This window comes from Crocuta crocuta, unplaced genomic scaffold (assembly GCF_008692635.1).
Source record: "Crocuta crocuta isolate KB4526 unplaced genomic scaffold, BGI_CrCroc_1.0 scaffold369, whole genome shotgun sequence".
In the NCBI taxonomy this organism is placed as follows: Eukaryota; Metazoa; Chordata; class Mammalia; order Carnivora; family Hyaenidae; genus Crocuta; species Crocuta crocuta.
The window spans coordinates 2759247-2766768 of record NW_027529441.1 but is presented as its reverse complement, the minus strand read 5'-3'; the positions used below and the strand labels follow the sequence as shown (position 1 = coordinate 2766768).

General features: G+C 40.3%; 1 protein-coding gene across 1 annotated transcript in view; it reads left to right on the top strand.

Moving 5' to 3' along the window:
* The first annotated feature begins 1194 nt into the window (after positions 1 to 1194).
* MAP3K7CL (MAP3K7 C-terminal like) overlaps positions 1195 to 7522 on the top strand; it is a 55982-nt gene continuing 49654 nt past the window's right edge. The window contains exon 1 of the mRNA XM_077760188.1: positions 1195 to 1229. The gene's annotated coding sequence lies outside the window, so the exon portion shown is untranslated. The remainder of the gene's footprint in view (positions 1230 to 7522) is intronic.

The following is a 7522-nucleotide window of genomic DNA, read 5'->3' as shown; positions in this document are numbered from 1 at the left end:
AGACCTTTGGAATTTTAAAATTTTCTTTCTCCCTAGATATAACTCTCAATGCCAGTATTTCTTTAATGAAACATTTTTTTTTGATTCTATGCTCGTTAGAATTCCTCCTTGCAGTATGTTTCTTCTTCAAAAGTCCCTATTTGAAAACAATCCAGGGCTATTATGTTTAAAAACTTAGGATCTGTGAGCCAGATTGCTTTTTTTTTTTTTAATGTTTATTTATTTTTGACAGAGAGACACACACAGAGAGTGAGCAGGGGTTGGGGCAGAGAGAGAGGGAGCCACAGAATCCAAAGCAGGCTCCAGACTCCGAGCTGTCAGTACAGAGCCGGGTGCAGGGCTTGTACTCAAGAACAGTGAGATCTGAGTTGAAGTCAGACGCTTAATCAACTGAGTCACCCAGATGCCTCCAGACTGCCTGGGTTTTAATTCTGGCTTCGCCTCTTCCTTGTTTTATGTCTATCGGGTCAGTTACTTAATCATTTTGTGCCTTACTGTCCTTTTTGGTGAAATGGAGTTAATTCTAGTACCATCCTTACGAAGACTGTGAGGGTTAAGTTAGTCACTGCATTAGAGGTACTTGAAACAAAGCCTCTTTCATACTTTAATAAATGTTAACTTATTAATACATTTATGCACAAATCTTAGATATTATATCATTATTCATTTACACATATATTTTCAAGATATACCTGAATGTATCTATATACATGTGTGTGTATGTTTGAGTGTATCTATCTGTATGAATGTGTGTATATATTCAAGGTTTATTTCTTACTCCCTCCTCTCTTTTCCTTCTGTGCCTTGAAACCTCATTATAATTTATACTCAGGGGATTTGGATATAGGACTCTTGGACTATAACCATTTTCTCCCCAAATTCTTTCCTTTCATGGTTCTATTTATATTTTTGCTTTGTGCTTTAACATTTATTTCCTTAGATATTTTACACCGTTATTTTGAATATCAACATGGCCTTCCTTTCCTCCAGCTCATCTCGTGAAATGTTAGTTGGAAAATTATAATTTTTAGCTTCAACCTGTTTTGTTTTTTGTTTTTTTCTTTTCTTTTAGAGAGCGAGAGAGTGAGAACGAGAACGAGAGAGAGAGAGAATATTGAGCAGGATCTATGCTCAGTGCAGAACTCAGTGCGGGACTCCATCCTATGACCCTAGGATGATGACCTGAGCTGAAATCAGGAGTAGGACGCTCAACCCACTGAGCCACCCAGGTGCCCCAACAAGCTGTTTTTGGACCTGAATTGCAATTTCATTTTTTTCCCCTTGATATTCTCCTTCACCTCTATTTCTCTTGGCATATGCTAAATTGGAACAATCTGATTGCTCTCTCCCTTTGAACCTCCTTATATGTGTGTCTGTATTCCTGTGCCCACTCGCTGTGGGGTAGTTCTGCTCACTGGGGCCTCCAAGTGGTGGCAGCCAAATGTCCTGGGAAGGTAGAATAGAGGCTGCTAACTCATTGCTGAGACACCTGGAGGGAAAGTCTTCCTTTTCTCTTAGGCTTCCCCAGCTTCCAGGTTGGGGCGGGCTTACCTCACTGCTCGAGGGGTAAGGAGACCATTTCCTGGGGGTCCATAGATCCCTGCAGGCTGAGGTAGGTCCTCCAGTGCTGATGCCCAGGTCCTCTCCCAACCTACTGGAGAGAAAGCCTACACCAGTTCACTCCTCTGCAACTCGCACAGAGCCCGAAGACTTCCTTGTGTCCAGTTGTTGATTACGTGGCATTTGTGCCATTTGGGAGACAAATGGGTTGGAGTTGGTTATGGAGGAAAAGGGAGTATTGATTACAGGCTCCCTGAAAAGAGCCTTCAAATATAAAAATGTTGATAAAGCAAAGCAGAGTCAGTAACCTCTCGGCAGGGAGAGGGTAGAGGTGGAATGTTTATAGGCTCTCGTCTAAGGAGAGTCTCTCAATATGGCGGGGATTGATGGGATTGGAGAAAGTTTGTTATGGGTTAGTTCATAACTGGTAGACAAACTGAAAATGATACCTGTCATAAAGCATAAAGAATCATTTGGTGAGTCGGATTGGGGGCTCTACTGTTCTGAGAGGTAGTTATTTACTCTAATGAGGATCAATGAATAGTGTAGGTGTTTCGATAAATGAATTTTAGGGAAGTTGCTGAAACACTCAACTTCTTTATACTTCATCTTCAAGTTTCCTGGAATAGTAATGTGACGTTGATGTAGACAGTGCCCTGTGTGGATATGGATGGTTTTTGTGTTCAGGGGTCCAAGTCAGACACCATCTTTCCATGTCCCCCTGCTGCCAGCTATGGCCTTCACAGGTGCATTCTCAACTTTGCTCTTTTAGGATCAGTGCTTTTGACTTTTGGTTGCACATGGAGCAATGAAGTCACTGAAAGGAATTCCAGGAGGGACAGGTTATCTGATACCAGCTAAATGCAGAATGTATTTGGGGACAGGGAATCCTCTTTGGGAATCCTTACCTGGGCCTTGGTAGTTCTGAGCAGGGAGACAGAGGTTGGAGGGTCTCCTAAGAAGACTTTTGTAGGCTAATTGACTAAATATTAGTAGGTACAGAGACTCTGTTGACCAATTAGAAAATCACAATAGCCTAAGAACTATGGGACCCTGCTGTCATTACATAATCCAATCAGAAAACATGTAGTTTTATCAGAGAACTCTAAGATTCTTTAAAAGCATTCATTTCATGGTTCTGGTCTGCACTGGGCAAGGGCATTTAGCAATAAGAAGGGTGCTGGGTTTCAAAAGGCAGTTTTCAGGGTTTTCTTTGGATTCATCATATCTGTTCAAATCTGGGTGGCCTGTTTTGTTGACCTATATGTCAAAGTTAGTTTTGCAAATAGTAAAACAAGAGTTTTATTCTGATTAAAAAATAATCCAACATAGAAGGCAGACTGAAAACTAAACAACAGTAAACCATCATCATAATAGAAACAATAATAACTCTCAGAGTTTAGGTGGTATGGACCAGGCCCTAGATTAATGGGGAAGGTCTGCAGTCCATACCCTTGAGCTCATAGATTTTAGTCGAAGTGAAAAACCCCAGTTACCTTAGATAGAAGATGTGGAAGGGAGGAGGTTGGCAGGAAACTCGGCCAGAGGAGGCCAGATGCTTCTCCCCACAGGACACTCGACCTTTGACTCAGAGTCCTCAGGAAATCATGACCCTTTTCTTTAGTATTTGATCCCCAGCTGATGCAAACCTTTTATTTATGTTTGCCCATTGGATACTGGGGCAGTTGGGCTGTCTTCACGTCTATAAAAGGCAGCGTAGAGTGCTTCCTTTGATGTGTTCTGCCTCTGCTGTGGCTTCGCCATTGCTGGCTAACTTGGTCTTTCCCATCTAGGGAGCTGGATCCCACTCCTAAAAGCTCTAATTTGGGGATCAGAGCCTGAAATAGCCCCAAAGGTATCCTGTTTAGCTTGTCATTTAAATAGCTAAGCCCCTGCCATGACCATTTCAAACCCTCTCGCCTTTCATTTAGCTAAGCAGTTCTTTTTTCAAATTCAACTTGTTTGTGAATGCAACATCTTTTTTTCTTTTTCCACTGCAATTCTGCATCTATAAAAAGCCTTGATTGAAGGAGGGAAGAGTGAAGTCAACATTCCTCTTAGTAAAGGACCTAAGTTAGAATTGTAGAACTAGCTAGGAACTGAGCATAATGGCTTCCAGCATCTCCCTGGTGAGTTCAGAGGTATGCAGGGTGTGACTCCCAGTTCCAGTGAGGACTAGTTTTTTCACCTTGGTCAAGTAACTTGAGATCTCTTTGCCTCAGTTCCTGCATCTGTAAAACGGGACTGGTAACCTCATATATATAACCAGTTCAGTGAAGTGAAAATGCTGGGCCCCTTGTTCCAATTTCAAGATAGCAAAAGCAGAGCATTAAACCATGTATGGGGTCCTTCTGAGCATGGAGCCCTATGTCACTGTGGGAAGCTGGCCCTGATCATAAGATTGTTGTGAAGATAAAATGAATTATTATACTTAAGGCTCTTAAGGTAGTATTTGGCATATATGTCATCTATGTACACATTAGATCTAAAAAAAATGACAGCTGGGTGATCTGGGAACTCAAGAGGTTGTCACTACTTCAGGGAAACACAGTGAGTTGGTGGTAAATAGAGGCTCAGGCTCTGTCTGTCCAATTGCTTCCTACAGAGGTTATTTACATAATATGCTCTATGCTTTTTTCAGTGAAGGTGATTCATTCAATCAGCATTTTTGAATGGTTTTAATGCTCCATGCACAGTGGGAGATTGCAGTAATATGTTATTCGTGAGTTTTGTTTTTTACTTATGGTGTGATACCACTCCAGACTAGACCTCAAGTTATACTAACTGTCGTTGGTTGGGCCTTGGGATTCTTGTCTTATTAAGCTATATCACTTTAGAAGAGTCAAGTAAATGACACTGGGAACTTGTCCTCAAAATATAAACAGAATTTACAAGTGTAAATTATTTAAAAAATATAAATGCAAATATAAATGGTGGATTAGTCTCTTCATGGGTTAAGTCAGGGAATGTTTTAGATGCTTTAAAAGAAATCTAGTTCCAGAGTCAGTGATACAATCACTTGAGTACATCTATCGAGGGAGCACTGTGTAATGTATAGAATTGTTGAGTCACTACGTTGTACACTTGAAACTAATAATTGATATTGTATGTCAACTATACCTCAATAACAAATTAAAAGGTTTGAATATATATATATGTAATTTTAACATGCAAAATATGAAGTAGCTACAGTTAGTCCAACGGACTTTTTAAAGCAATAAGCTTTTTTGGGAGGTGCCTGGGTAAGCGTTCGACTCTTGATTTTGGCCCAGGTCATGTTATCATGATTCATGAGTTTGAGCCCCGTACTGGGCCCTACACTGGCAGCAAGGAGCCTACTTGAGAATCTTTCTCTCTCTTTCTCTGCTCCTCCCCTGCTTGCACGCACACTCTCTCTCAAAATAAATAAATAAACATTAAAAAAATTTTAAAAAGCAATAAACTTTTTTAATGTTCAGGAATGTTTTCCTGATAAATAACTTCCATTTTCATGGAACTCAGCCCATAAAAGGCCCTGTACTACCGACTTGTCTAATTTGAATTATTCGGACTAGTTTGGCAACCTATGAAATATCACTTTGATTCTTATCTTGGTCATGCTCACCTTGAGTAAGACTTTTTGTTAACGATGTATACTCTTACCACAAACACAAACGCATTTGTGAACTCTGTCCTAACTATTGATAGGTTTCTTACATTTAATATATACTCAAATCTCAAAAGGAGATCATCTCCTGTTCTTCATTAGGATTTTTCGGTTCCAGGAACATGTCAGTTTCTATTTGTAGACTCTTCTAGGAAATTTTCTTCATTCTCATGTAGCTGGAGCAATGATGGGAAGCTGTCCCTTCTCTGATGGACTTAACAATGCTATTTCTGGAGAGGCTAGGCAGCCATTCATTTGTGGTTAATACTGTAATTCTTAAAATGTATTTTTAAGAAGTGGATGGAAATATCTGAAACTCCATTTTCGTTTGAATGCTATCACTGCTTAAACACACACAGAAGTGTCAGCAAAATGCTGTTTGTGTTGGGCAACTTCTATGAATTGAAAGTAGCTAAGCTAAAAAAAGGGAAATTGACAGGTGTCTTACTAGGCTCTAGCTATTAGTCATTTTTGTATCTGCACAGTAATTGACATGCCACTTCTAAACAAGGGTTGTGCATTTGCATGCTCTCAGGAAGAAGTCCTGCTGGGTGATTCTAATCCACTATTTTAGGATGTGATGGCTTAATTTGAAAAATGTTTTGATGAACAAAACATGATCTCTTCCTTGTCACTTTCCTCCGGTTTCACGGTATAATCAGGGACTGAATGGATTTTGCTAGGGTATGAAATATCTGATGACTAAATGGGTTGGCAGTAAAATTGGGGGTGGTGTTAGTAACTGGCTTCAACAGGAAAAAGAAGAGGGATTATCTTCATTCTGTTCTTTTCTTGATGGTTGTTGTAAAATGTATTTTTGGTGTATTACAAACCAGTTGATCCTTTACCGAGTGAAAACTGGGGAAGGAATTCTAAGGATAATTATTTGTTACATTTTTGGGGGCTGCTCTATCTCCTAAAATGGAAGATTTGGAATTACAAGAACTTTAGAGAGCCTAAAATTTAAATCTCTCCTTTCCGGATGAGGAAAACTGTAGCCCAGGGATGTGAAGTAACAATCTCGATGTGGCTAAATGAGTGGGAGGCAGAACCAAGATGAAAAGTTTACTGAAACACTTTGTTGAGTCCTTTTTCTTTTATTCTTGCCTTGGTGACTTTCTCCACAAGAAGGCGAATTGCTGAACCATATCCCACTCTCTTCCTTACTTCACTTCCAAGTCATTTTACTTTCCTCCCGCTTCTGAAAACATTGAGTCTACCTAAGCTGATAATCAAATGGAAAAGTTTGAGTTGGCGATTTGATTAATTAAATACTATCACCACCATCAACAGCATTTTTTCATACCAGCAGATTCCCATTTAGAAGAGTCCTACAGCTCTCTGTGTCACTGGGCTTTGTGCTACCACTCTGGAATAGTGTCATACTCCAGTGACTGTGCCCCTTGGGTAACCTCTGTTGTCTCCCCACAAGCACCTTTGAGTTCAGACTCACTACTTTTTTATTTTATTTTATTTTATTTTATTTATTTTTTAAATGTTTATTTATTTTTGAGAGAGAGAGAGAGAGAGAGAAAGGATCCAAAGCAGGCTCTTTGCTGACAGCAGGAGCCCAAAGTGAGGCTTGAACTCATGAAGTGTGAGATCATGACCTGAGCCAAAGTCAGACGCCTAACCCACTGTGCCACCCAGGTGCCCTCTCACTACTTTTTTACATCCTCAAAATACACACATCCACGAGCACTGGTGGATGGTAGTGGTGGTATTTAACTAATCAACAACTGGATTTTCCTGAATGTTTCCTAGGGAGATAGAGAGAGAGAATGGTTTCACCATGTACTGCCCTCCAAAATGTACACTTTCCCTTTGGAATCTCGTGTTTCAATTCCCTTTGTTTTCTGGAGCCCCTCAGCTCTGGCCCGAAGAGTGTATGGTAATTCTGCCTTATCCTGGGAGGGTGTGTTCCAAGACTTTCCGTGGATGCCTGAAGCCACGGACAGTACCGAATCCTATGCATGCTACGCTTTTGTCTTATACCCATGATAAACCTAAATTTATAACTTGGCACAGTAAGAGATTAACAACAATAACTAATAATAAAATAGAACAATCATAACAGTATGCTGTAATAAAAGTTATGTGAATGTTGTCTCTCTCTCTCTCATGATATCTCATTGTATTGTACTTACCCATCTTGTGATGATGTGAGATGATAAAATGCCCATGTGATGAGATGAAGTGAGGAGAACGACACAGGTATTGTTAGGCTACTATTGACCTGTTGATGATACATCAAAAAGAGGATCTTCTGCTTCTGGACCATGGTTGCCTGGCGGTGGGGAGGGGGGTGGGGCGGGT